This window comes from Apodemus sylvaticus, chromosome 22, assembly GCF_947179515.1.
Source record: "Apodemus sylvaticus chromosome 22, mApoSyl1.1, whole genome shotgun sequence".
NCBI classification, from domain to species: domain Eukaryota; kingdom Metazoa; phylum Chordata; class Mammalia; order Rodentia; family Muridae; genus Apodemus; species Apodemus sylvaticus.
The window spans coordinates 4,437,249-4,464,602 of NC_067493.1; positions in this window are offsets into that span (position 1 = coordinate 4,437,249).

The window sequence follows — 27,354 nt, forward strand, 5'->3', positions numbered from 1 at the left end:
TCTTTAAACAAAACACAAAATTACCTCTCATAGTGACCTTGAATGGATAAAGGTCAATTCACAAGAACCTTAATCACTGCTGCTGCTTTGATAAAATACTCTGTCAGGAGAACTGGTTTATTCCAGCTCACGGTTCACAGTAAAGTCCCTCATGGTGGGCAATGCCACTCTGAAGTGTGAAGCAGCTGCTCACTCACATCAGGTGTGTAAATAATCAGGACGCCAAGAGCAATGAATGCCTGCTGTTGCTCAGACCCTTTACACACACTGCCCAGGATACCACCCAGGGAATGGTGCTGCCCACAGTGGGTGGGGCTTCCCATACCAGTTAAGATGACCAAGGCGGTCCCTTGCAGGCACGCCCTGAGAAACCTCCCCCTTGTTAGGATTCTGTCTAAGCTCCACCCCACAGTTACCTGGCAACAGCCAGAAATGCCCCAACCCACCGTTACCTGGCAACAGCCAGGTCGGTCTGGTGCACTATAAAAGGGTCTGCTTGCCCCTCACCCTCTCTTATCCTCTCACTCTCAGCTTCTCTCTTGCCCCTTCTTGGGCTCCCCTCCCTTCCTCTTCCCTCCCCCCTCTCTCCACATGGTCATGGCCGCCTCTGCTTCTCTACTCTATCCCTCCCTCTGCCTTTCTCTGCCTCTACTTCCCTCTTAACTCCCCTCTCCATGCCCTGAATAAACTCTATTCTGTACTATACCATCTTGTGTCTGGTAACCTCAGGAGGAAGGGGTGCCTTGGCGTGGGCCCAGTGAGGCATGCCCTTCCCCCACACCGTGGTTAGAACACAGTCTCTCTCCTCTTTCTCTTTTTATGATCACAACACCCCTGGCCACTCTAGATCTTATCAAGTAGACAGTTGAGGTTAACCATCACTGTAGGTTTGAAACTCGGGCTATTTATCTAGACATTGCGGTCCTCTGTCTTGCCTTGCAAGAGTATATGCAATCATTTTCTCAGATTAACTATAATATATAATAATATATATAATGATATATAATATATTATAATATGTAATAATATATATTATATAATATATTATAATATAATATATATAATTAATAATATAACATAATAGATTTTATATTAAAATATTTTATATTTCTAAAATCTATTTATTAGAATTTGTGCTTGTACTAACTTTTCCACCAGATATTAAATGTATTGTGTGACTGTGCCTGACAAAATAGACATTCAAAAGTTAAGGGGCGGGGTGGGTACAAACCAGGCCTAGAGACTCCTATATATTGTGCTCCTTGCTGGCCTCTCATTTCCCTCCTCACCAGGGGTAGTATTTTCCTTCATTACTGTAATCAATATGGCTGCCCAGTGGCTTCGTTCCACATAGATCAAAGTTCTTCATAAGCTTTACCTTGGTTTCTCCCCTTGGTCTGGGAGGTGCAAATTGCTAGTTAGCCTAGGATGACCCCTCCCACTCCACAGATGAGATGAGAACAAGGGCAAGGACTCAGGAACTGACCCGTGGGTGGAGGGAGCTCCTGGTGGCAGCCCTGCCAGGGAAACATGGCTCCCTAAGGACTGTGTGGGTGACTTGGGTTTCCCAGATGGCATTGCCACTGTGAGCAAAAATGGTGTCACCCTCCACTCTTTCCCCATAGTGACTCCACTGTTGACTTCTTCACATCTCTGGGTAGGGTTGTCAGTGTTGTGTTTTGTAACAGGAAGTCAAGGATGTGTTTGGTGGAGGTGCAGTGTGGTGTGCGGGAAGGGGGTGACACTGCGGACCATGCTAAGGCACTACTTCCCCCTGAAGGACGAGACACAGGATGGTATAGTGTAGAATAGAGATTATTTAGGGCATGGGGAGGGGCGATGAGGGAGTAGATACAGAAAGGGCAGAGACAGACAGAGAGAGACCGAGAGGAAGAGGAGGAGGAGGACTGGTTTTTCTTGTGGCTTAAAATGTAGATATGCCTGTGCAAGAATCAATTTCTAAGACCAACTCCCTTCCCCCGTTCTCCTTCCCGGGGCATCAAGTCTGTACAGTGTTAGGTTTGTAGTCTCCCTCTGAGTACACACAATGCCGTTCTCACCCACATGTGTTTCTGGGACCGTGCACCAGCCCATGTGTGTTCTCAAAGTGATGGCTTAGTCCCTGGGAGTCCCCAGGGATTTGGTTTACTTGGTCCTCTTGGTCTTCTTAAGGGAGTGGCTTCCCCACAGCTCCTTCAATCCTTCCCCTTACTCTGCATAGGGATCCGTGACCTGACTCCAGTGGATGACTGTAAATATCTGTATCTGTCTCAGTTAGTTGCTGGTAGAGCCTCTCAGAGGTCAGCCATGCTAGGCACATGTCCACAAGTCCATAGATATTTTTCCTTCTCAAATGGCTGTCACCCAAAGTAGTCTTTCCAATGTGGCAGAACTATGCATTTCTCAAATAAAAAATGGGGTTTACAGGCACACCAGGGCTTAATGTTGATTATAACTCTGTAATGACACTTTGAGCAGCTTGCTACTGACCTGTTTATTATTATTATTATTATTATTATTATTATTATTATTATTATTGCTGTGAGCATGTGCAAAATGACTGGTTGTGCACCACAGTTGTCTCCTTTATTACAGTTTGGAGACAGATTTCTAGACAAACCTGGTGAACAAACTTAAGAATCCTAACATCCTACTCTAACTGGCCTGCTTATCATACTATCTGTGGGGTGTTTTAACTCAGGCCTCTATCAGAAAAATGCTACTTACATCAGCTAATGTTATAATTTTCTAAGCTTGGTAAGTACTTTACATCATCAAATATTTTCTTCTACTTCTCAGTTTAATATTACAGTGCCAAGCAACACATGAGAGGCCTTTTAAATGCTCCACAAAATTAATTGCAGGTGGATCTTACATCTTAGAGGTAAATGCCAAGGGCAGAACTTGTAGAAAATTCAAGAGAAACTAGGGCTGTCCAAGTTTGGCAACCTGCCCATGACATTTCTTTAATCAATTCCTGGTCGAAATGTTTTGAGCAGATTCAGCCCTAATAGTGAAGTTATTCAGAGGTCACTGCCTTATCTAGCACGTGAAGAACACCACAAGGGACCTCTCAGATGCAAACATCTGGATACATCTGGCTAATTTTCCAATCCATCCCCAGAGATTGCCCGACACACAAGATCTTGCTTCCCATCTCCCTTCTCTTCATCAACACGGGCAGAGAGCCTGTGCTCAACATGTCTCAAAAACAGAACTCACTTGAAGTTCTTTCACACTACTCAACAGCAGGACTCAATGCAGGACAGAGAACCATTCAAGCCTGTGCAGCCAGGCATCTGGAAGACCCGCCTCTCAGTCTGACTGGCAGGTCTGACTGGTGTCTTGATTGGCCAGTGAGTCTTACCCCTCCTCAAGGTTAGAGTGTGCTTCCAGTCCTGGGCCAGACCTCTCATATATCTCGGGTCAGGTTTGCACTCCCATAGCATTTGTGCCTGTCCTCCAAGAACCTCATCCATCTGCACTCCCACCCAGCACTGGAGGACACACCATTGCAACTGAGGCTGTGAGGGGTGGTTCAGCTGCTTTCTCCTCCCTTTGTGGGCAGTGATCCTGCACTCATCATGACCTGACTTCATAGCTTGCTTGAGAATTCATCACAGCACTTCCCCTTCTTCTTCTTCCTAAAATCAAGGAGGATAACCTGTTACTCGACTTGCATGGGTGATATAAAGCTGTCCCATCAGTGGATCAGTTCTCAGGCTTTTAACATTAAAGAGGGATTTTAGGAAACACATGTTTTGCTTTGCGGCTTCATACAATTCCATTCCACCAGATGATAGGTATGAAACAACACCAGGAGAAAACCAGGAAACAGATGACAACAACTGTGGACCACCGTTGTTAGTCAGCAAATCTTTTTCAATGGCACGGTTGGGAAACACCCACAGTTGTGTTAGCACATGCTTTCTATATCAACATATCTCAAATAGAGAGTGAATTTTTCTGTGTATGTAGGAAGATTTATTATAATGTCTCAGAGACTTTTGTCCTTTTCTTCCAATAATGGCTGTCTGCCAAGGGAAACTTCAAAATCAAGGACTTATCTTCTGGTTAAAGGGAGCTGCAATTTCCCTGAGTTCAGCATGAAGCCAAAAAACAAAAATCCTGTTTTCTAAAGTCACCCCTTAAAGTTAATAGCCTGAGCACCCTTCCGCTTGTGGGTCAGATTGATACCTCCACTGCACCTGAGGAATGGGGCTATGCAAGCTATTCACTTTGATTACAGGAAGAGGAAGGCAAGTGCTGTGAGGAAAGCTCAGGCAAGGTTTGAATTTAGGTCTTCGTAAGTGCAGGGTCATTGCTTATAAGGAGAGGAGCAGGCAGCTTAGTAGTCTGTGCTGGAATTGGGGGTTGTCCCCTAGGGCTGAATGGTGTGAGAGTCCTCTTGCAAGGCAGGCACAACAAATGCTAAGGGAGTGCAAACCACTCCTAAGATCTGGAAAAGAGTTTGGGCCTGAACTTGAAGCACATTTTAACCTTGAGGACTGGTAAGGCATACTGGCTAATCCAGACCTCTGTCAATCGAAGAAAGTGGAGGGATCTTTCGGGAAATTTTGTGCAAATTCCCCGTGGCTGTGCAGGCCTGAATAGATCGCTGTTTCCTGCTGTGAAATCTGCTGTTCGGTGCTGTGCTGTGAGGGGACCCCAGGGAAGCTCTGAAATCGAGACATGGTAAGCACAGGCTATCTGCCCACAGTGGGGAGGAACAGGTGGCTGAGCAGTGGGTGCTAACGTGCAGGGTCCTACCAGGGGTTGAATGGGAAATTTTAGCCACATATGACTGTGTGAGGTTTCTACTGGTGCTTTTTACTTGCTAAATCAGGCAGTGACCTCTAAATATCTTCCCTATTAGGGCTGAATCTTCCCAAATCATTTGGACCACTGGTTTCCTTTTAGAAATATCACAGATGCTATATATATATATATATATATATATATATATATATATATATATATATATATATATATATACATATATATATATATATTCTGCAGCACATTTCCAAAACTTTTTGTGTTTTACACTACACACTGAAAGGGCTGATATGAATCTAATAGGTTTATTTTAATATGTGACTCGTTTTTCTTTTGTTTTGTTTCACAATATTCCTATTTCTTTCCATGTATAGTTTTTTGAATATTGGGTGGCATGGGGACGGGGACATTTTTTGTTCCAATCTGTTCGGTATTTTGGATTCTTTTTGTACCTTAATAGGAATCAAAGTTTTAGTTTAGAAATCATTCATTTAGGATTTCATTAAAACTACTTATGTGTCCTCTGAGCTGATATTCATCTTCTATAACAGTCAACTATAGAATTTGCTTTTGATATGTTGCAGTGGTCCTGGTTATTGAGTACAAGGAAACTTTTAGACTCCAAATATTTTATGACCAATATGTCCATTTATTCTATTTTTCTCCTTTCCTGTTTGGTATGTGAACCTTGCCTCAGTAGTGGTATCAGAGCAGGCAATTTCAATGGCCTGCTCTCAGGGACTTAGCACCTGCTTAAATCATTACCTGCCTCCATCAAATGCTGCTGTTGTCAGGTGTGCTCTATATACATGGAGCACTAGCTTCAGCTGCTCTCTATATTTGTTCCCTGTTTCTGTTATCTTCACAAGCCCCCTCTATAGTCTTTCTCTACTCTCAACCCACTCTCTCTGCTCCCTATATGTGTTACAGTCTGTAGGTCCTCTTGTGTACCTCTATCCCTTCCCCAGGTTCTCACTCCTGTCCTTTCAAAAAAACAACCTCTTTTGTATCAGATGTCTTGCGTGTTTTAACTTTTGTAGACCTGCTGTGATAGGATAAATTGGATTTCTTGGTGAAATATTTCCCTGGCTTTTCTTCATTATGTTCCAATGCTGATGTATAAGTACCTGGGTTTGAGGTGATAATAGGTCTAGATACTGGTCTCTGGGTTTGTCTTGCTTGGGTGGTAATTTTATTCCTGAGTTACTTTTTTTGTCTGTATTTTCACTGGATGTTGGCTGAGTGTAGCCCCTTTTACTGACCTGTTTTGTAGGTATGTTCAAGAGGGAATGCTTGCTAATGTTGAAAGTTTGAAGAAGTGGCAGGCAGGAAGATATTGTCTTAGCAATCCACCAGGAGACATAGTCAGGAGAAAGGTTAACCTGTCTCTGGTGTTTGTATACTGTTAGGGAGAACTGTGTAAATTGCATGTGGGTTAATAAATAGTATGGTAAATCTTATAGAAATCCTACTTTGTCTCCTGGCAGGCATGGCATGTGGTTGAAAAAGGAGTGTACATTCCTGTCTACTGGAAGAGGAAGGGGTATTCTGTACCCTTGTATGATGGAAAGATAGGACTTACTTTCTGATTTTAAAAGATTCGACTTTCAAGATATTACTTTGAGTGTCAGATATTTGACACTTTAGACATTTGAACCATGTAGGAGCTCCTGCAGACTATTAGGATCACTGTAGACTAAATGCATTTTCATCACAGGATAAACATGAGCTTATAGCATCCAGGGTCAGAATGGAGTTGATTGGGTCTCCTGGATATCCCCACACTGTGGGTCTTCAAGTTTCTGCTGGGTTAAGAGCATCCTCTCAAAATGAGGCCTGATATTGGAATTCAGTTAAAGGAACAGTTACCAAAGATATGCAGCAGCTTTAGGGACACCGCCTGTTCCATTTGTTGGAGGACCCTCATGAAGACTAACCTGAACTTCTGCTACTTATGTGCCAGGGGCTTTAGTCCAGCCAGTGTCAGCTATTTGGTTGGTGGCTCAGTCTCTCAGTATTCCCATGGTTAAAGGTTCATTGAGTCTGCTAGACTCCCTGTGGAGATCCTACCATCTTCAGGGCATTGAATATTTCCACAACTCTTTATTAGCAATCTCCAAGCTCCCTCCCATGTTTCACTGTGGTTCTCTGCATCCATTTCAGTCAGCTGCTGGGTGAAGCCTCTCATTGGTCACTTATGAAAGTCTCCTGTCTGGAAGCATAACATTATATCCATAATGATGTCATGGATTGGAGATTGCCCATAAGGTGTGTCTCCAGTTGTGCGAGTTTTCATTGGGCATTCCCTCATTCTGTGTTTCAGGTGTGCCCTTGCCTTTCTTTTAGATGGGACAAATTTTGTTCTATGTGTCTACTGTGCTGTAGTTGAAACTGATCCATCAGGTTTCTTCACATGCTCCCATACAGTCAACATTTGTACTCTGTCCATAAATCACATAAAATGCTTTAAACCCATTTGCATTTAATGCTAAGCTATTTTTCAAGACCAGTGATTTAATATTTTTTAAATATTATTTCTTTGTTTTTGTTTTTCAAGACAAAATCTCTCTGTAAAATCCTTACTCTCCTGATAGTCGATATAGGAACCACATAAGCCATCTGACATGGTTTTGAAAAATAAGGATATACTTTCGTGGAACTTTTAATGCTCATGTATCACTATGAAATTTGGCCAAATATATAGGTTATATTCTATTTCTCAAGTTGATATATGTTCATTATGTCAATACTACCTGGGCTTTCAGGGTCCTTGGATTCCAGGTGTATGATGTACTTCCTCACACTTGTGATTGTTCTGAGATGTTTGAATAAATTATATTTTGCCTATGTGTATGAATATGTATATCATGTCTCTTCTTTACTCTTGTCATAAAGTGGCCTCAGAACTCTTGATCTTGAAGTAGTTGTTGTAGTAGTAGTAGTTATTGGCCCCCATGTGTATGTGAGAAATTGACGAACACAATGTGGAAGACCAGCTAGAGCTTTCCACTGCTGAGCTTTCTCCTGCACTACATTGCTTATTTATGATCAAAATTTATTTTACTATATTTTGATCTATTCCTTTGTATCTGTTTAAGCATGCATTTCCTTTTAGTAAAACTTTTATTAATATTATAGTTTAAACTGTGGCACTTCATGTATCTAAAAGATGAATATGGATCTGAAGTTAATGTATAATCATTTGTGGGATCTTTTAGCAAAGAACTGTGAGTTCTCTATCATTTTTGTTTCTTTGGTTGATTTTTGTAGGAATTGAGGGACTTAATATATAACTTTTCCTCTCCTAGAGCACATTACATAGGCCATGCCGGCATCCAGTTCTGTGACATACACCTTCCTGTACCTCTGTGATTACAGACATGGGCAAATACACCTGGCTTGTCACAACTTTTGTAGTTAGTAATTGTTCTTACAATTTTTCAGATGCATGCCCAGTATTATGGAATTTCCTGTGCATTTCTCTCTCAATTTGCATTTCTCTTGCAAGGCTGTATCCTATTCAAAGTGTCCAAATGAAACACAGGTGAATCTTATTATTGAAACTCCTTCTAAAATGACACAGTGATTGTAAATTCTGAGTTAGTATATAAGTGGAGCAATGCCAATATTATATGAATACGTTTTTGAAGAGACATGCATTTCCTTTACATTGATGTTAGTATCATGCTGTGTGTTGTACATATATATGGGATATTTAGGATGCAGTGACTTTTGATGATGTGCATGTGAACTTCACTGAGGATGAGTGGAATTTGCTGGATCCTTCCCAGAAGAATATCTACAAAGATGTGATGTTGGAAACCTACCTGAACCTCAAAGCTATAGGTTAGATTTATTTTTTTCTAAAGAAAACAAATGTTTATTGTTTATTGATGGTCTTCAATTATTTTAATTGTGAATAATGAGGATAGAACTGAATAATTCAGTTTCACTAAATTTTCAATGTATCTCTCATTGTGCAGTGAAAATTCACAGTACCTTGAATTTTTTCCTAATTTCCAAAAGAATATTTAATTTCTAATATTGTGTTTTAGGCTATAACTGGGAAGACCATCACCTTGAAGAACATTTTCAAAGTAGTTCAAGACATGAAAGGTAATTTTCGAGTGGAAGATGATACAAATTTGCCTCCAAGGAATTTTTCATATCTTTTGGAATTTCCAGAGAAAAGCAAAAGTATAAAATATCAGTCCTTTAAGTGTAACTATGATTATAAGAGCCAATATCTGATTTGTTTATCCCTTTGATAAGTAGCTACGGTAGAGCTGTGCTGTGGACCTGCCAATTTATATAGTCCCATAGTACTTAGATATTGCACATGGAATATTGATAAATTTATATCCTAAACATTCTAGTAAGCAAAGAGTCCATAGTAAAATTGGTGATGCTCATATTCTTTTAGTAATGTGGTTAAGTTTTGTGAGATGGCATTTTATGAGAACCAAGAATGCTGTTGTGGAGAAACATTAATCTATATTGCACATGTTATGAGGAATACAAAATCAAACAGTGTAAATGCAATGTGTAAGCTTTTCATTTGTCAATTTTTTCAATGAGGTATATCATGTGTCCCGATGGATAGAAAGCATGTGAGCATAGGGATATTGTGAGAAGCAACATATTTTTTTTTCTAAAACAATGAGAAGATATGGAGTATTCTGCTTTTGATAGACATAAGGAATATGACAGATATTTGAAATTAATTGTTTTTCTAGTTTTATGGAGAACATCCCCAAACTCATAGTATAGAAAAAGTCGATGTGTACTAGGAATTTGGAAATTCTGTGTGTCCTGCTTCACAGTCAAATGTGTTGTATTTCACATTACAGTTAAAACTATGAATATAGTCAGTGTTATAAAGACCAGATTTGTTCAAAGTTTATTCAAAAAGCTGAAATGCATCATATAAAAATCCCATATTAAAATAGCATGTTATAAATATGAGCCATGTAATAACCATCACATGTGTCTTGACTAATTCATGATGAGGGAGAGCACCATGAACATACAAAGTGCTAAAACCATAAGATCTAATGCTTCCTTACCATTAGACCAAATTGTAAACATAATTCATATTGATTACATGATTGGTCATAATAATGAATGTACTAAAGATTTCACATTTGTTAATTATCGTTGCAGTGTCATAAGAAGTCATAGTGGAGAGAAACCCTATGAGTGTAATCAATGTGGTAAAGCCTTTGCAAGACCGAGTGATCTCGAAAGACATAAACTGACACATACTGGAGAGAAACCTTATGAATGTAATCAATGTGGTAAAGCCTTTGCTAGACCCAGTCATCTCCAAAATCATAAAAGAACACATACTGGAGAGAACCCTTATGAATGTAATCAATGTTTTAAAGCCTTTTCACATCACAGTAATCTCCAAAGACATAAACTGACACATACTGGAGAGAAACCTTATGAATGTAACAAATGTGGTAAAGCCTTTGCAGGTCACAGTAGTCTCCAATATCATAAAAGAACACATACTGGAGAGAAACCTTATGAATGTAATCAGTGTTTTAAAGCCTTTTCACGTCACAGTAATCTCCAAAGACATAAACTGACACATACTGGAGAGAAACCTTATGAATGTAACCAATGTGGTAAAGCCTTTACAAGACATAGTGATCTCCAAAATCATAAAAGAACACATACTGGAGAGAAACTTTATGAATGTAATCAATGTGGTAAAGCCTTTTCACGTCACAGTAATCTCCAAAGACATAAGAAAACACACACTCGAGAGAAACCTTATGAATATAATCAATGCAGTAAAACCATTGCAACACCCATTCATTTCCACTATGATCAAAGAACACATACCAGACCGACATTTCTTTAATGTAATCAATGTGGTAAATTATATTCAGAAGGGCAATATCTGCAAATTCTCTGTGCTAGAAAGAAACCTACTGAAAATAATCATGAACTAAGTGGGAGTCAGGGGGCTATCATATTAGGAATATGATAGACATTGGTACTTGGGATTATTTCCACTCTGGAGATGGTTCTTTGGATTCCTTGGCAAAGACGATCTGCGTTTTAACCTTGTCTGAAGGTTATAATCCTTGAGGTTATGTGAAAGAGATTTTTTTGACAACGTAAGTCATTAAAATCCCCACAAAGAATTTGGCCTTACAGTTTTTAACAAGTATACAAAACTAAGAAATGAAAAATACAAAATGTAAGGTTCAAAATGCAAGGCATCATCAGGACATTGAAGGAAGCTAAATCCTGTGATCAGGGATATTCAATGGTTTTAAAAGAATGGTTGCATTAGGGCAAGGTTCCAGCTAAACATATGGATTTGCAGTTGTATGAAAGTGAACTATATCATTTTAGGAATTATTATTATTACCTGGTTATTGTTTTCATATGTAGATATGACGATACAAGTATGTGTCAAACTGAGACGGGAACTTGATTGCTATTCTGGGTTTTCAATTTAATATCTGAAAGGAAAAGCTTAGGTCCAGGCATGGTATTGCATGATTTTTATCCCAGAGATCAGGAGACAGAGCCTGGAGATCTCTGAGTTCAAGGTTATTCTACTGAGCAAATTCCAGGACTGCCAAGTTTTGACTGAAATTTTTGAAGAATAGAAATTGGGTGATAATATAATAGAAGTGTCGAGGTTTCAGCCACATCAAGTGGGAGAACTCAGCAGCTTTGTCTATGTGGCCCTGGATTTAGAGGCAAGAATAGCAGGGACTAAGGAGACAATTAATGCTGGATAGCTGTAATTCAAGAATTAGCGGTGATGGGGAAGAAATAAGCATCTCTGAGGTAACATCTTCTGGGTAGTTTTTCTGAGTGAAAAAGAGGGTATGTTCCAGAGATAGTCAAGGTTGGACTTAGTGGTGCAGCTGGACTTGTTCGTGTGTAAGAATCACCCAAGAGGTACTGGTTTTGAATGCATGAAATTGATATGCAGAGAAGCTGAGGCTTGGCATCATTCAGTGATCATAGGGAGGCTATGGGTTATGCATTTTTGCAGCAGGAGAACCCAGCATCCTGAAGATGCAAGTACCATGGGATGAGCAGCAAGAACAGCAGGAGCAGGAGAGTGGAGTCAACCAGAACTTAGAGTGATAGAGAGGGCAGAGCTGTAAAAGATACCCAGTCTCTTTAGAGGACCTGAGATGATCATGTGTGGATCCGAGCCATTGAAACCAGAAACTGTGATATTGAAATTACCATGTGAATACTAATATTTTGAGATGTTAAAACTGTGTCACCTGCTCAGGAAAACTGCTTTAAGGGAATAAAACCACTCAAACTGAAACAATTGTGCTTCAGTAAACAATGAAGAAGTGAGTTATAGATCAGAAGAATGCTTTGACATCAGACCTGGACTTGCAGAGTTTAGAGATTTCTCAGCTGGCTTTTAGTCTTTTTTTAGGTACAGGATTTCCTCACAATGACTTTTAGGAATGGTGAAGTGAATCCTGTTTATATGAAGACATAATATATGGGTTTTTTTTTTTTGAAAATAAATGTGATTACTATTACATGATTGGATTGAACTCAGAAGAGACTTTGAACTTTGAACCCCTTTAACATTTTTGAGAGTGCTATAGAGGACAGGGACTTTTGAAGTAGGAACTCATGTATTCTGCATGGTTCAGTATGATCCCTATGCACTCATGTGTTTGAACAATCATATGGGTGACAGGCAGTGGAATGTAGTAATTTAAGTATGCTAAGCTAAGTGGGTGACATTATGAGGTAGAATGGCCTTGTTGGAGGAAGTGCATCACTGTGGGTTTGGGCTTTGAAATTCCTACCAGTGCTGAAGAGACCCCCCATATTAGGTCCCTGGAAGACAGTCTCTACCTAGCTGCCACTGGATAAAGATGCAGAACTCTCAGCTTCTTCTCCAACATCGTGTCTGTTTGCCTGCCTGACATTCTTCCTGCTCTGATGTAAATTGGCTAACCCTCTGAAACTATAAGTTGGCCCCAATTAAATTGTTGCTTTTATACGAGTTGCCTTGTTCATTATGACTTTTCATAGCAATGGACATGACAGGACAGAAACACTGTGAATTCTTTTAATGTGGTCAAGACTTTGCACAATTCTGTAGTCTTCATTTTCATGAAAGAATATGTGTTAGAGAGAAACTTTGTGAATGTGTTTAGTATAATGAAGCCTTTGTACACCTCTATAGTCCTCATCATTATGAAACTATCCATACTGGAGAGAAATTCTATGAATGTTAGCAATGTGGTAAAGCCTTTATGTTACAGGATCCACTGACTTCCAATACAATTCAAACACCAGAACAATGCAAATGATTAGAAGCTTTTGTAGTCAAATCGATACTGATCAATACATCATTGAAAATTATATTAAGAAGCTTATCTGAATCACTCCATTCCATCCCCACCCTGAGCCAGAATCTGATATAGATTTCACACCTGAAAATCAGAAACATTCATGCTAAGATACAGCTATAATTCTCACCAATCAGGATTTTCTTCTGTTGTTATTCTATGTGAAATGATAGAGAATGTGGGTTTTATGGTTTACCTTCTCACAACCACTGAATCTTTTGTAGTTAGGAACAGGCATTTTATTTTGAGGAATAAAACATGAATAACAGAAATTAGGGTTAGAAACAGTCATTATATTTCAGGGAACAAAACAAATCATGAAATCTTGCCAGATATTGTTATGTATGCAGGTCCCCTATGACCTGTGACTTGAACTTAGTTTCAACTTATGATTAAATGTATGTCAGAAACAAAAAGGCAGTCCTTAGAACAAGTTTTTTTTGCTTGTTCCCAACATTTGTGTTTCATAGACATTGTTGAATATATAACAGAACACACACTGAAGAAAAATCTTACAATTATAATCATGTGATACAATATTTTCATAACAGTTATCTATGAATGCATAAAAGATACATCCTGGACAGAATGCTATGAATATGCCAGTTGGTAAAGAAAGCCTTTGAATGCAGCAGTAGTCTCAGAAACCATAAGCAAATATCATAATGCAGAGAAACCTCATAGACATAATCAATGTGTTAAAGTTTTGTTCCTTCTAGTATCTTTAGACAAGAGTAAACTCTTTTGCATTTAATTAATCTTTTAAAGAATGTGCATATCATAGTTTTTTAGAACTATCAAGAATACCAAAAATAATTTGTGATTAAAAAGATTTTGGTACGTTCTTAGCCAACACACCTTTATTTAATTACTCTGGGTTATTTATTTTGTAGAAAAAATGTGACAAGTGTCAACAATCAATTCAAATTTTATGTTATCTCTCTATTTTATTTACTCTTGCAAACTCATTTTTACATACAAAGGCCACTAATGTTTATTTTCATTTTTAGTTAATCATAAATCCAACAACTTTGCTGAGAGTACTCATCTGCTCTAGGAACTGCCTTTGTGAAGTTTTCCTCACTTATACAAACTATCATATCTTCTTCAAAGAAAAAGTATTTTAGTTCTGCCTTTGTAATTTGTATTACCTTCTAACTTCCTTATTGCTCTAGCTAAACTTTTACATAATATATTCAATATATAGATATAGAGAGAATGGACCACCTTGTCTAGTTTTGGAATTACTGGAATTAATTTGAATTTCTCTCCAGTTAATTTAATGTTGGCTATAGGTTTGATTTAAAGAGACATGTTTGTGTTTAGACATGTCCCTTGTATCTTTCATCACACTAAGAATTTTATCATAATGTATTTATATAAGAATATAATAATCTTATGAAATGTTTTATATTTTATTTTATTTGTTTTGTCTATTAAGTATTTTTGTATCTGTGGTTTTAGGGATAACTGGTCTATAATTCTCTTTTATTGCTCAGTCTTTCATGACTTGATATATGAGTAATCATGGGTTCAGAAAGTAAATTGGCTAATATTTCTGTTGTTTCTATATTGTTGCATACACTAAATTCATGTTGAATCCTCTTTGAAAGACTGGTAGGATTCTACCTTAAAATTCATGGACATGGGCTCAACTTGGTGGCATATCTGTAATGAATTAAGTTTTCCTAGGTGTTTATTTCTGTTTAAGTTGGTTTTCTTAGTTTCCTTTAATTTTGGTATGTAGAATCCATTAAGGAAATTATCCATTTCTTTTTTTTATTTTCCAGTTTGGTGGAGTTCACCCTTTTTAATCTATGTCTTTACCACTCTCTAGATGTCTTCATTGCATGTTATTTTGTCCCTATTTCATTTTAGGTTTCATTAATTTGGATATCTTTATATTTTAATAAAGGTTAATGAATCTTGTCTAATAAAAGGCTCAAAAGACCAACTCAATGTTTTATTGATTCTTCTTCTTCTATTTCTATTTTATTGGTTTTAGCTCGCAAAGTGATAATTTCTTGATTTCTCTTCCCTGTTTTCATTGCTTCCTCAATTCTTTCTGTTGTAGCCTTTAAATCATGCTGTTAATTTACCAGCATGAAAGCTTGTTTTTACATGTAGGAATTTTATGCTGTGAACTTTCTTCTTAGCTCCACTTTCATGTTCTTTATGTTCCAGGAGATTGTGCATGTTGCATATTCATTTACATTGAACTCTAGAAAGTCTCTAATTTCTTTCTTTATTTCTATGTAGAATCATTTTATCTCATAGAGTTAGTTAGTAGTCAGTTAGCTGTTCTTCCACATCTCTTACAACACTGAGACATCAACAGGTTTTTGGCCCAGATCACATGTTTTTTCTGATCAGAAAGTTTGGGGTCTCCTGGTTCTGTTGTAATCAAGGACATGAAAAGCCCAGTTTATTGGGGCCACCCACTGGGCTGATTTTTTGTCTCTCTGGCATGGAGTTTAGTCCTTTCTCATCAGGAGGCTCCTCTCCTTATAAAGGCTCCATGGATATGAAAGCAATGGCAGACCAGCCATCTGTGTCATGTTTTTTCTCAGTTCTAGTGATGTTTTCAGAGCTGCCAGTTCAGCTTTCTGGGCTGACATTCCTACTGGGTGTGGTTCTGCACATGTGATCTCAGTATTTGACACCACCGTTGTCCCAGCACACATCTGTCCATCCTGAATGAGGCTGCTGCCTTTGGTGAATCTCGTTACCCCTGCATCTATCTGAGCAGCCATACAGAGGCTCATCCAGTGAGGTGTGGGTGTGGCAGCAGGTCAGTTGCGAAGTTATCCTGGCGGCATTCAAGGAGGGAGGCTGGCAATGAGACGTTCTGCCATCATCTTTAACCAGGAGGTCAATTGGTCATCCATAAGATATCAGTAATTGGAACTGAACACAAATCAATCAGTAACCGATCATCCATCGATCAGTATTCAGTCAGGGGCCAATCAAATGTCCACCTGCCAATCAGTCACTTGATTGGTGATCAATAACAGACAGGCAGTCGATGACCAGCCAGTAATGAGCTACCAATCTGTCAAGGAATCAATGATCAATAAATAGTAACCAATTGATTGAATATTAATCAATGATCAATATTTAACACATGGTGAATCAATTGATAATTTATCAACAATCAATATAATTAAACAACTGACAATTACTCAATTACTTTGGTCTTCACTATACCAAAAACTGACTCGATTGATTGCTGATTGATTGTGAACTGCAGGTTCGTGCGTGACTATAGGTTGATTGATTGATTAATTGGTGTCACATTGGCCATTGGCTTATGACAGGAGCCCTGGTCTAAGTATTCATTCCCCAGGTCTACAAAGGTCACCTGTAGTTGGTAGAGTAAGGCCCTTTTCAGCAGTGTCTTAAATAATCTGAATTTTTCAAGGCAAATAAGAAGTCCTGCATTTTTATTTTGATTCTGTTGCCACTGATAATTCATTTATAAAGTGATGAAGAGAGTCTATCTGTAGGTTTTAGTAAGACATAATGTTGAACTTTATCAACAAAAGTGGGTGGGTTTCCATTTTACTTTTAGTGTAACCCTGGTCTTGTGGTGGGGCCACTTTTGATTCTCAGGGCCCCCTTATCTCCTTTTTAGGCATCACTTATGGTCTTCTGATTTGGCCTTGGCTGACAACAGGGTCTTTCCCAGGTCTCCAGTCTGTTGCTTCTGTCCTCTCATCTGTGTCTCCTGTGCAGTCTGTCCTCCATTAAATACTCTCTTTGCCACTGTCCTCAAATCTCTTAGACAACTCTGTCCTAACTACTCCACCCTCTAGGGCTTTGTCTCCATAGCTGGACTTCCCTGACTGACAAAAGCTCGAGCCACTTCTGCCTTTGCTTCTGGTGATTCAGGGTCCATGGGTGTGTATTGTCAAAAATGTCTCCATGACCCTGTATAAAAAAGCTGTAGGGATTTATTTTCTCTCTATCTAATATTATTCACTCTGAAAAAATTTGTGAGCCATCTTGTGGCCACCTTGAGACCTGCCAGCAGAGATGGACGGTGGACAAAAGGCCTCCTCTTACACTCAATAGTGTTGGAAATTCAGTCTGCGTGAGTTAGGGTAAAGCAAGCATATTGGGGGGACTCCCTGCTGGGGCCAGGAACTAGCTCCGTGACCTCTTGTGTAGTGAAGGGAACCTGAGAAATATGGTAGATGTAGACTGTCTCACATTATAATATGCATCAAGTCAAAGTCAGTTTATCAAGTCACCTCATCTAAGTCCCTAGGCAAGGTTATCCCTTAAACTCATATTTTCAAAGTCATCTTGTTCTGAGAAACACAAATGCAGCACACAAAAACACAAATAAAAACTTCCCTCTTTAAAAGAGATACAAGAAAGAACAAGAAAATGGCACTCATGAGAAAGACCTCTCCCCAAACACAAGTCCATCTTTTTCTCTATCAGGCAGACATGAGAAATAACCAGGAAGTGGTGCACACCCATAAGAAAAGAACCAGAGTGGTGGGCATCTCTCTACTGCCCTGAGCCCAGGATAAATTAATGAATTTGCATGAATCATTTAATTTGAATAAATTTGCATATATTAGTAGCTTTTACTAAATGTATGTGGTATGTGTGAGCATGTGTGTGAGGCTGGGGCATGACAGTGAGCAAGGGGCAAGAAGTGAGTTAATGATTAATCAATAACCAACAATTGACCAATTAATAATCAATACCTAGTCAAAGATCATTGATCAATAACCAATAATCAATCAATTGATAATCAATACCTAATTGATGATCAGCCGATATTCACGTACCTCAGACTGAGTCTCAGGATTCCCCCCTTGTCCTGTCATAGCCACAGCTCCCAGATATGTCTTTACTCACTGACACCTGCCACAGAGACAAAATCAAGGCCTCGTTCCCAGAAGGATGTGACACTGTGTAGAATCAGGGAACAGATAAAGGCACAACCAGAGACAAAATTCAACCACAACCATAAAAATACTCAGCTTGTAATAACACAACCACCCAGCAGGTGGCGCTCACAGAAAACGAATGTGGCACCACTGAGCCCTGGGTGGAAAGGATACAGCCTGCAGTAACAAGGACCAACCAGCAGGTGGAGCTCACGCACACATTAATTCTTACAGAATGTGTATGTATTTGCATATATATGCAACATATATTGGTGTGTGTATATATTTGCATATATATATTGGTGTGTGTATATATTTGCATATATATATATTGGTGTGTGTATATTTGCATATATATATATTGGTGTGTGTATATATTTGCATATATATATATATATATATATATACTGTAAAATTGCATATATTTATCTTCTGATGGTCACATAGCAGTAAAATAACTCTTAAATTCATTCTGCTGTACTTAAATATCAGGGTCTTGATCAGCCACCATCAGAGAATTTTCCTTCTGTAATCGATCAGATCAAATTCACAACCCATAGCCAGACAATTTTTAGGATGTGAAAGAATTGTGAACATACACTCACAACTGGGATGTCTCTATAAAATCCCTTTCCTCAGGACTCAGGATATATTGGGGAAGTGTAGGTTGAAGTATTATTATCCATGCCAGAGGGGATTGAAAACATGGAAACCAGGGTTTCTAAAACAACAAAGATGGACGCACATGTGAAATTACAGAGACCGCGGCAGCACGCACAGGGCCTGCACGGCTCTGTTCAAGATGGTGTCTCAATATCGAGAGGGGAACAGAACTGCACCCCCCTTCCAATCCGGTTGACATCCATTTACATAAATCAATATTAATAGTTTCTACAATATATAAAATGCTCTGTGAAATGAAGGATGACGCCGTACTTTGGCGTCTCTCCCATGAAGTTGACGATGACATCCTCTGTGTAGACATCACTTTCTAGAACCATCATGGCCGCCGGACGAATGAAAAAGGAGACATGAAAGTTCCCGTCTGGATTAAACACATTTTAACACACTTGCGTTCTGGTGTGGTTGACAAGAATCTCTTGTCTCACATGCGGATCATGGTTTCCCGGGTCGCCTGGAAGGGAAACTGAGGCTGGGGACGGGGCGACTGGAGAAACATGGAGGCAAGACGAGATTTCCTGCTGCAGACACAAAGTTTCATGGCTGACTGAGAATCTAGAGTTTGGGGCCGAGACCCTTCCCCCCCAGGTCCGAGAGACATGGTGGGTGGGCGTCGGCTGCCACGCTGCCCCACAATGCTCTGCGTTGGGCGGGCGGCCTGCTGAGTTCAGGAAACTGCAGATCTGGAAGAGCAATGGACTTCTCCTTTTTCCATGCTCTCCACCCCAGGTGGGGGAGGCTGGGGGGAAACTGAGGCCTGGAAATTTCCGCTAAGAAGGCTGAGGGGGAGGGTGTGGTCTCTGAGCCACTCCCCCATCTTCCCCTTCACCTCCCCATCTCTTCTAGCTGTCTCTCTGTCTCTCTGTGTCTCTGTGTCTCTGTCTCTCCCCCGTTCCTTCTCCCTCCCTCTCCCCGCCTTTACCCCACTCACTCCTCCCCTCCCCACACCCTAAAAACACTCTACTCCACCCCACACCTGTCCTACGGTCTGGGTCTAGATGGGCGGGACTCTGTGTAGACACGCCACATTCTGAGCCCCGCCCACCTCCCCTGTCAGTGATGCCCACAATGACGTCCAGTCTCACTGAACCCCACCCCATCCCCTGTAAGTGACGCCCACAATGATGCCCAGTAGCGCTGAGCCCTGCCCACCTCCCCTGTCAGTGACACCCACAATCACGTCCAGTCTCACTGAACCCCACCCCCATCCCCTATAAGTGACGCCCACAATGATGCTCAATAGAGCTGAGCCCCGCCCACCTCCCCTGTCAGTGATGCCCACAAAGACTGCGAGATACACTGAGACCCGCCCACCTTCTCTGTCAGTGACGCCCACAATGACACCCAGTTGTGCTGAGCCCCGCCCACCTCCACTGTCAGTGACGCCCACAATCATGGTGGTTCTGTCATTTTCTGGAACTCGGTGAACTGTGCACACCCAAAAAATGCTTGTGTGTGGTGATGGCGATGTGTGGACACGGTTGATGTGTCCCCGTGCATCCAGTGCACGCACTGAATACGTGCAGTTTTAGCTAAACTGTCGCCACGAGTCGCCTTCCAGATATTCAGTGGATATCTACGGAGACACGCCAGGCATTCAGTCAAATTTTAGTTTGTATATAATATTTATACATAATATTTATATATAATATTTACATGTAATATATTATATGAATATATAATATTTATATATAATATTTATATAGATTTTTTGTATGCTAATAAAATATGTAAATAGGCACAATTTAAATAGTGGCAGGAGACTGTCGCTATTTATGGAATATGGAATATATATATACATATATATGTATATGTGTGTGTGTGTATGTAAATGTATAATAAATCTTTAAAATAAAAAAGAAGGTATCAAAGTTGTGCTGCAGAGGTCTTGCAGAAGCCATGCCTCATGCTAAATAAAGCTCTTAAGAATAATGTATATATTTACATTTTGATCCAAATATACATTTATGTGTTTATGTATTTCTGTATTTTATATATATTTATATTTATATATTTTATATTTTAAATAAATTATAAATATAAAAACATAATTATGAAATATAAATATATATAAATGTAAAGTGTATTTTAATAAAAATATAAATATAAAAATATATAAATGTTTTAAAATAAATATTTAAAATGAAAGAAAAACTATGTATAAATGCTGTGGTGGGGAGGTCTTGAAGAAGCCATGCATTATGCTGAATAAAGCTCTTAAGTATAGCATATATATTTACATATTTATTCATATCTTCATTTATGTAATTGTGTATTATATACATTTGTATTTATTATGTATTTTATATTTTAAATGTAATTATGAAATATAAATATATTTATATAATATATTTATAAATATATAAATATAAAATATATTTTTATAAAAACATAAATATAAAAATATATAAGTCTTTTGAAATACAACTTTAAAATGAAAAAAGTATGTGTCTAAGTTGTGATGGAGGTTTTGCAGAAGCCATGTCATAGACTAAGTAAAGCTCTTAAGAATAGCATCTTGTGAACTACTTACAGAGGGAAAAAGGAAATGGGAGACTTCTATGAAGACAGCAGAAACAATCAAACAATAGGACACACTGGGTGGGGGAGTCTCAACAATGCTGCACTAGGAGAATACACCATATCTCAACAACATTACTACCCAAGCCTACAGTGGCCTTAGGACTGACAACCGCAGCCCCATATGGTGGACAGAGTTGGGCTCTGAGGATATAAAATGTCCTGAAGGCCCTGGCCCCAGACCATTACCTGCTCTCCTAGCATATTCCTGGCTTTAGACAAGGAGCTCTATTTTATTCTCAGTACATTGTGGCCTCAGGAAAAGCTCCCAAGGCCCAGGCCCCAGGCTGTTATTGTCTCTGCCAAGTGTGTGCCTGGGTTTGAGAAGAGCTATCTCAGTCTACATACATGAATACCTTATGGAAAGACATGCTGGATAAGGCTAGCCCTCCATACAATAGTCTCTCTCTCTCTCTCTCTCTCTCTCTCTCTCTCTCTCTCTCTCTCTCTCTCTCTCTCTCTCTCTCCTCTCTCTCCAAACCCCTCTCAATTGTTTTTTTACTTACATTACAAATGTCGCCCAACTCTCCTGTTCCACCTCCCAGCATTCTTTACCCCATCCCCCTCCACTTTTACTCTAAGAGGTGCTCCAACACCCCAGCCTCCTGGAATGTTGTCATTTCCTGTCTTCTATTTTATGAATGAAAGAGGGCTGGGAGTTTGAATGTGCTCGTTGGTCAGAGGTGTGGCAGAGGCCAGAAGGAGGTGAGCGCGCGCATTTTGCGACTGCTGCGATTGCTGAGCTTCCCGGGCTCTGAGCAGCCGGGTCTGGAATTGTGGAAAGGGACCACATTCCCAAGCGCATCCGGATGAAGATAGTGCTGCATGCTGCGGGTGTCTGTGAGCTCTCAAGTCACACCGCGCTATCCTCCCGTCGTCTCCACAGAAGCAGTCTTTAAGTTTGGAGAGGCCCAGCAAGACGCGGGCTTCCTGCTCTGTAAAGTTTACAGTGGGGCGGAGTCCAAACCCTCTCTGTGTTCTGGGCAGGGACAGTGGACGGGCAAGGTGTGGGCTTCCCGCTCTGGAAAGTTTGCAGTGGGGCGGAGTGCAAACCCTCTCTGTGCTACTGCAAGCAGGGACAATGGCCGGGCAAGGAGCAAGCTTCCCGCTCTGCTCTGGAAAGTTTGCAGCAGGACAGAGTACAAATTCTCTCTGTGCTCCAGGTGTGGACAGTGTACGGGCAAGGCGCAGGCTTCCCACTCTGGAAAGTTTGCAGTGGGGCAGAGTGCAAACCCTCTCTGTGCTCCAGGCGGCGACAGTGGACGGGCAAGGCGCGGGCTTCCCGCTATGGAAAGTTTGCAGCAGGGAGGAGTGCAAACCCTCTCTGTGCTCCTCCAGGCAGGCACAGTGGCCTCCTAGCAAGGCCCTCCTGTGGGAACCGAAGCCGAGCCTGGCCGCCATGGATCGCTGGGCTGTGCGCCTGTCTCTGGCTTCTGCCTGTGAGCTGGTGAGACAGGTAGGGGATTCACAGGCCAATAAACTGCATCCTGATCTTTAATGACACAGGCTGGGCTGTGACATGACAAAGACCTGGTAGAGTTTACAGAGGTCTGGGCTGGCGCTTTCACAAGGAACATAAATAATCAGGTTGGAGCTGGCTGGGGTGAAAGGCTGTGGGATGGACGTGGCTAGGTCCCAGGCTATTTTTTTTTTCTTTAGTTTTGTAAGTTATTTATGTAGTAATTATTTATATTGTTTTCCTTTGATGTTTGCTGTTTTGATTACTGTGCAGCAAGGACACTTTTCTACAATCTGTTTGATATTTTGGATACTTTTTTTACATTAACAGGCACCTCCATTAGTTTAAGAAAGTTTTCATTTATGGTTTTATTTGGAAATGTTTTCTAGACGTTTATGCTGATTCGGCGTTTTCCCTGTGGCTGTGCAGCTTGAATGCTTCTCTGTGTCCTGCTCTGAGCTCTGCTGTTGTGTGTTGTGAGGGGACCTCAGGGAAGCTCTGAAATCAAGACATGGTGAGTACAGGATATCTGCCCACAATGGGGAGGAACATGTGGTTGAGCAGTGTGTCCTCTACGGGCTTGGATTGGAATGATCATCCAGATGTGAACACCTGTGAGGTTTCTAGTGGTTCTTCTTACTTGATAGTTCAGGACATGATCTCTGAATAATTTCAGTATCATGGCTGATTTTTAATTCTGTCCAAAACATCTGGACCAGTTGCTTTCTTGTAGAAGCATGGGTGGCCTCTGAGACTATGCAGCTGCTTTTTGTCTTTTATAATATACAAGAAGAAAGCAGGAATAGACCTGGAGAGATGGCTCAGAGGTTAAGAGCTGTGGCTGTTCCTACACAGTTCATGAGTTCAATTCTTAGCAACCACATGGTGGCTCACAACCGTATGTAATGGGATCCGTTGCCCTCTTCTGGCCTGCAGGAATACATGCAGGGAGAACATTGTGTGTGTAATGAATTAATTCCTTAAAAATAAGATGGATATTCAGCTAATAGTTGTGATTTAATACATTTCTAGATTTTGTTTTGTTTAGTTTGTTAAATTTTTCTGCTGCAGTTTTTTTTTAATATTTCCTTATCTTATATGTTTAGTATTTTGATTATTATGTTTCAAAGGGACTTTTTCTCAATCTGTTTAGTATTTTTGATGGTTCTTGTACATTACCAGACACCTTCTTTAGTTTAGCAAAATTTTCATTTATGATTTTATTGGAAATATTTTCCAGACTTTATCCTCCTCCTGCTTCTTCTCCTCTTCCTCCTCCTCCTCTTCTTTTTCTTCTTTTTCCTTTTCTTCTTCTTCTTCTTCTTCTTCTTCTTCTTCTTCTTCTTCTTCTTCTTCTTCTTCTTCTTCTTCTTCTTCTTCTTCTCCTTCTTCTTCTTCTCCTTCTTCTCCTTCTCCTCCTTCTCCTCCTTCTTTCTTTTCTTCTTCCCCTTCTCCTTCTTCTTCTTCCTCTCCTTCTTCCTTTCTCCAATTGTTTGTAACTTTGCTTTCTCATATGTTACAGAACTCTTTGTTGTTTAGTCCCAGTAAGGTTTGATAATCCAGATTTATTTTTGACCATTGTATCCAATTTTTTTCTATTCATTTTTTTCTTTTTTATAATATATTCTTTATTTACATTTCAAATTTGGTCCCCTGTCCTGGTTCCCCCTCCCCCAAAAATCCATTAAGCCATCTTCCCTCACCAATCAACCCTAAACTGCTCCTCTTTTCTGATATTCCTCTACACTATGGCATCAAGTTTTTCCAGGGCCAAGGGCCTTTCCTCCCTTTGGTGTCTAACAATACCATCCTCTGCTGCCTATGCATCTGGAGCCATGAGTAATTCCATGTGTACTCTTTGGTTGATATTTTGTCCCTGGGAGGTCTGGGAGTACTGGGTGACTCATTACTGTTCCTTCTGTGGCACTGCAAAGCCCTTCAGCTCCGTGGGTCCTTTCTCTAGCTCCCCCATTGCAGACAAATGATATCTCACAGTTATTAACAGGAACTATACAAAATAGTCTGTCCAACTCTAGTGCTTTAAATCTTATTATAAATACCAAGTCTTTTGTGTCTTTTACTTGGAATACTTATCATTCAATTGTGGTAAAAAATAATAATAATATTTACCGCAAAAAGGTGGCTTAAATTATTGTTTCTGTCCAATGATTGGGATGAAAAATAAGATGGCCAATGATACTCATTAGTCTTGGCTCTTTTTCTTTCTAGAAAATGTACTTTCAGAAAGCTTTTTAAGAAGAGAAAAGGATGGCCTTGAACTACAACTATATAGGATCAGAATAGAAGACATAGAAGTCTCTATATATCAATACTTCTTTTTTAAGACGGTTAAATGTTAAAACCAAAAGTTAAAATAGTTTTAACAAATAAATCCACAATTTATTGTCAGAACATTAATTCAGGAGTGGGGAATAAAATATTTTTATTCCCCTTTTCTAAGTTTCAATGATACCACATTTTAAACATATCATAGTTTATCAAAGGATAAAAGGTAAAATTATTGTTTTTCCCTAAAGAAAATTGACCAAGCATTTCTTTAAGAACAGATGTATTTATTTATTTCATATATGGGAGCATAATATCCCTGTATTCAGACACAGAAGAAGAGGGCATATGATCCTGTGACATATGGTAGTGATCCACCTTGTGGTTGTTGGGAATTGAACTCAGAACCTCTCAAAGAACAGCCAGCGCTCTTAAATGCTGAGCCTTCTCTCCAGCCCTGAATTACAACCTATACATCGAAAACAATTTACTCAGGATATCTTTAGACAAATTCACATAATCTAACTAGTTATTCCCCCTACAAATTATAGAAATATTGGCCACACATGTCCTCTCATTTCACAGACTTTTATTAACATTTAAAAAGACCTTCTGTGATTATATTAATTCAAGGGAGTTGAAGATATGAAAATGGTTGTTGTTTAATTTAGACAATAAGTCAGAAGCCCTGTGCTGATCTTTCTATCTTAGTATATTTATTGGTTTTTAATGAGGCATTTTGGGAAATAAATATTGTTTAAATTATTAAAGTGTTTTTGTCTATACAAATATTTACACGTGTATATTTCATTTTCAAAAGCACTCATGTATCATTCTTACATTGAGTGAAGACAATATCCAATATAAAAAACAAATCCTGCTCTAGGAAAACAAAAATCTTCAAAACTAATTTAGAACCCTAAGGGATAGTGACCATGTTGTGTACTAGAATTGGGATAGGGTTCATAGAGATATCACTGTGACCAGATCTGTATGTTTACATATATCAGGTACTTAAAAGTAGACATTACAATTTAAATATATATCCTCATGTTATCCATTACAAATAAAGATTCAGAGACATAATATCATTTCATATTTATTTTACCTGTGGGGATTTATTGATTAAATATACATTTGTCTATTCATATTAATTTTTAAGTTTTATTTATTCCTAATAAAAATAACTTAGTCTACGTTAACCAGTTTACTTTACTTGTAATCTATTTGGTATTAAGAAAAAGATGTGAAGAATAAACCATGATCCCATGTGGATATTCTATATATAAGTAATAAAAGACAAATTTCATTAAGCCACAAATTTATGTTTATTGCTTGTCCAAGACTTTTTCCATAATTTTCATGATCATTTTGTGAAAACTTCACAAAAAAATCTTTAGTAAGCATATTTTTAATTTGGACAGAAAGTAAACCATACATTTCTAGAGCAGAAGAGTACTGAAGGCCATTTTATCACTAAGGGGATTTAGCTGCATAAATAACTGACACTGAGACCCAACACAGAGTAGCACAGATATCCTTTGCTGGCAGCAGTCGGTCTTGCCCTTGGCAACTTGTCCCTTGCTTATCTGTCTGATTTTGTGAATATCAGAGTCATCACTTCCTTTTTCAGTATGCTAGTTTGGAAGTGGTATGGATAAACTTTTAGGTTCTTTAGAGAAACCATTGAGTGAATAAGGTAGAAGCTATCAGAGTAAGAACAGAACAAAACATTAAGATATAAAATGAATAGCTTATAGTTGTGGTATTTTGTGTAATTGGCTTCCTATTGACTCAGTAAGACCAGCAAGTGTAATGATGGAGACCATTTTGTCTTGTACAATTTGGTTATATTTACTAAAGCTGTGGTGAAGACAAATGGCCCAAGCAATACTTATGATATTACCAAAGAGGGGCACCAAGTCCCATGATTTTGTACATCTTATGAGGATCCCCAGATGAAACTTAGAAAAACTAAAGGAGTAGTGGTTTTCTGTTGTCTGTGAACAGGACCTCATAATAATACAAAGATATTTCCCATCTGGGAATTCTAGATTCATGGATAACTCACTTTCCACTTCACTGCGACAGGAAAGATTTTGATATCATAAAAAATGAGGACTAGGAAGGCAGATGAGCAAAAAGATAGAAACTGAGTTCACATACAACAACAAACAAATCCTTTGACCTGATCCTGAGACTGACCACAACCCTAACATTTCTTCGTTGTGTAACAGGGATACGATTGACTCAGTGGGACCATCAAGAATAATGGGGGCCACCTTAACCCTAACCC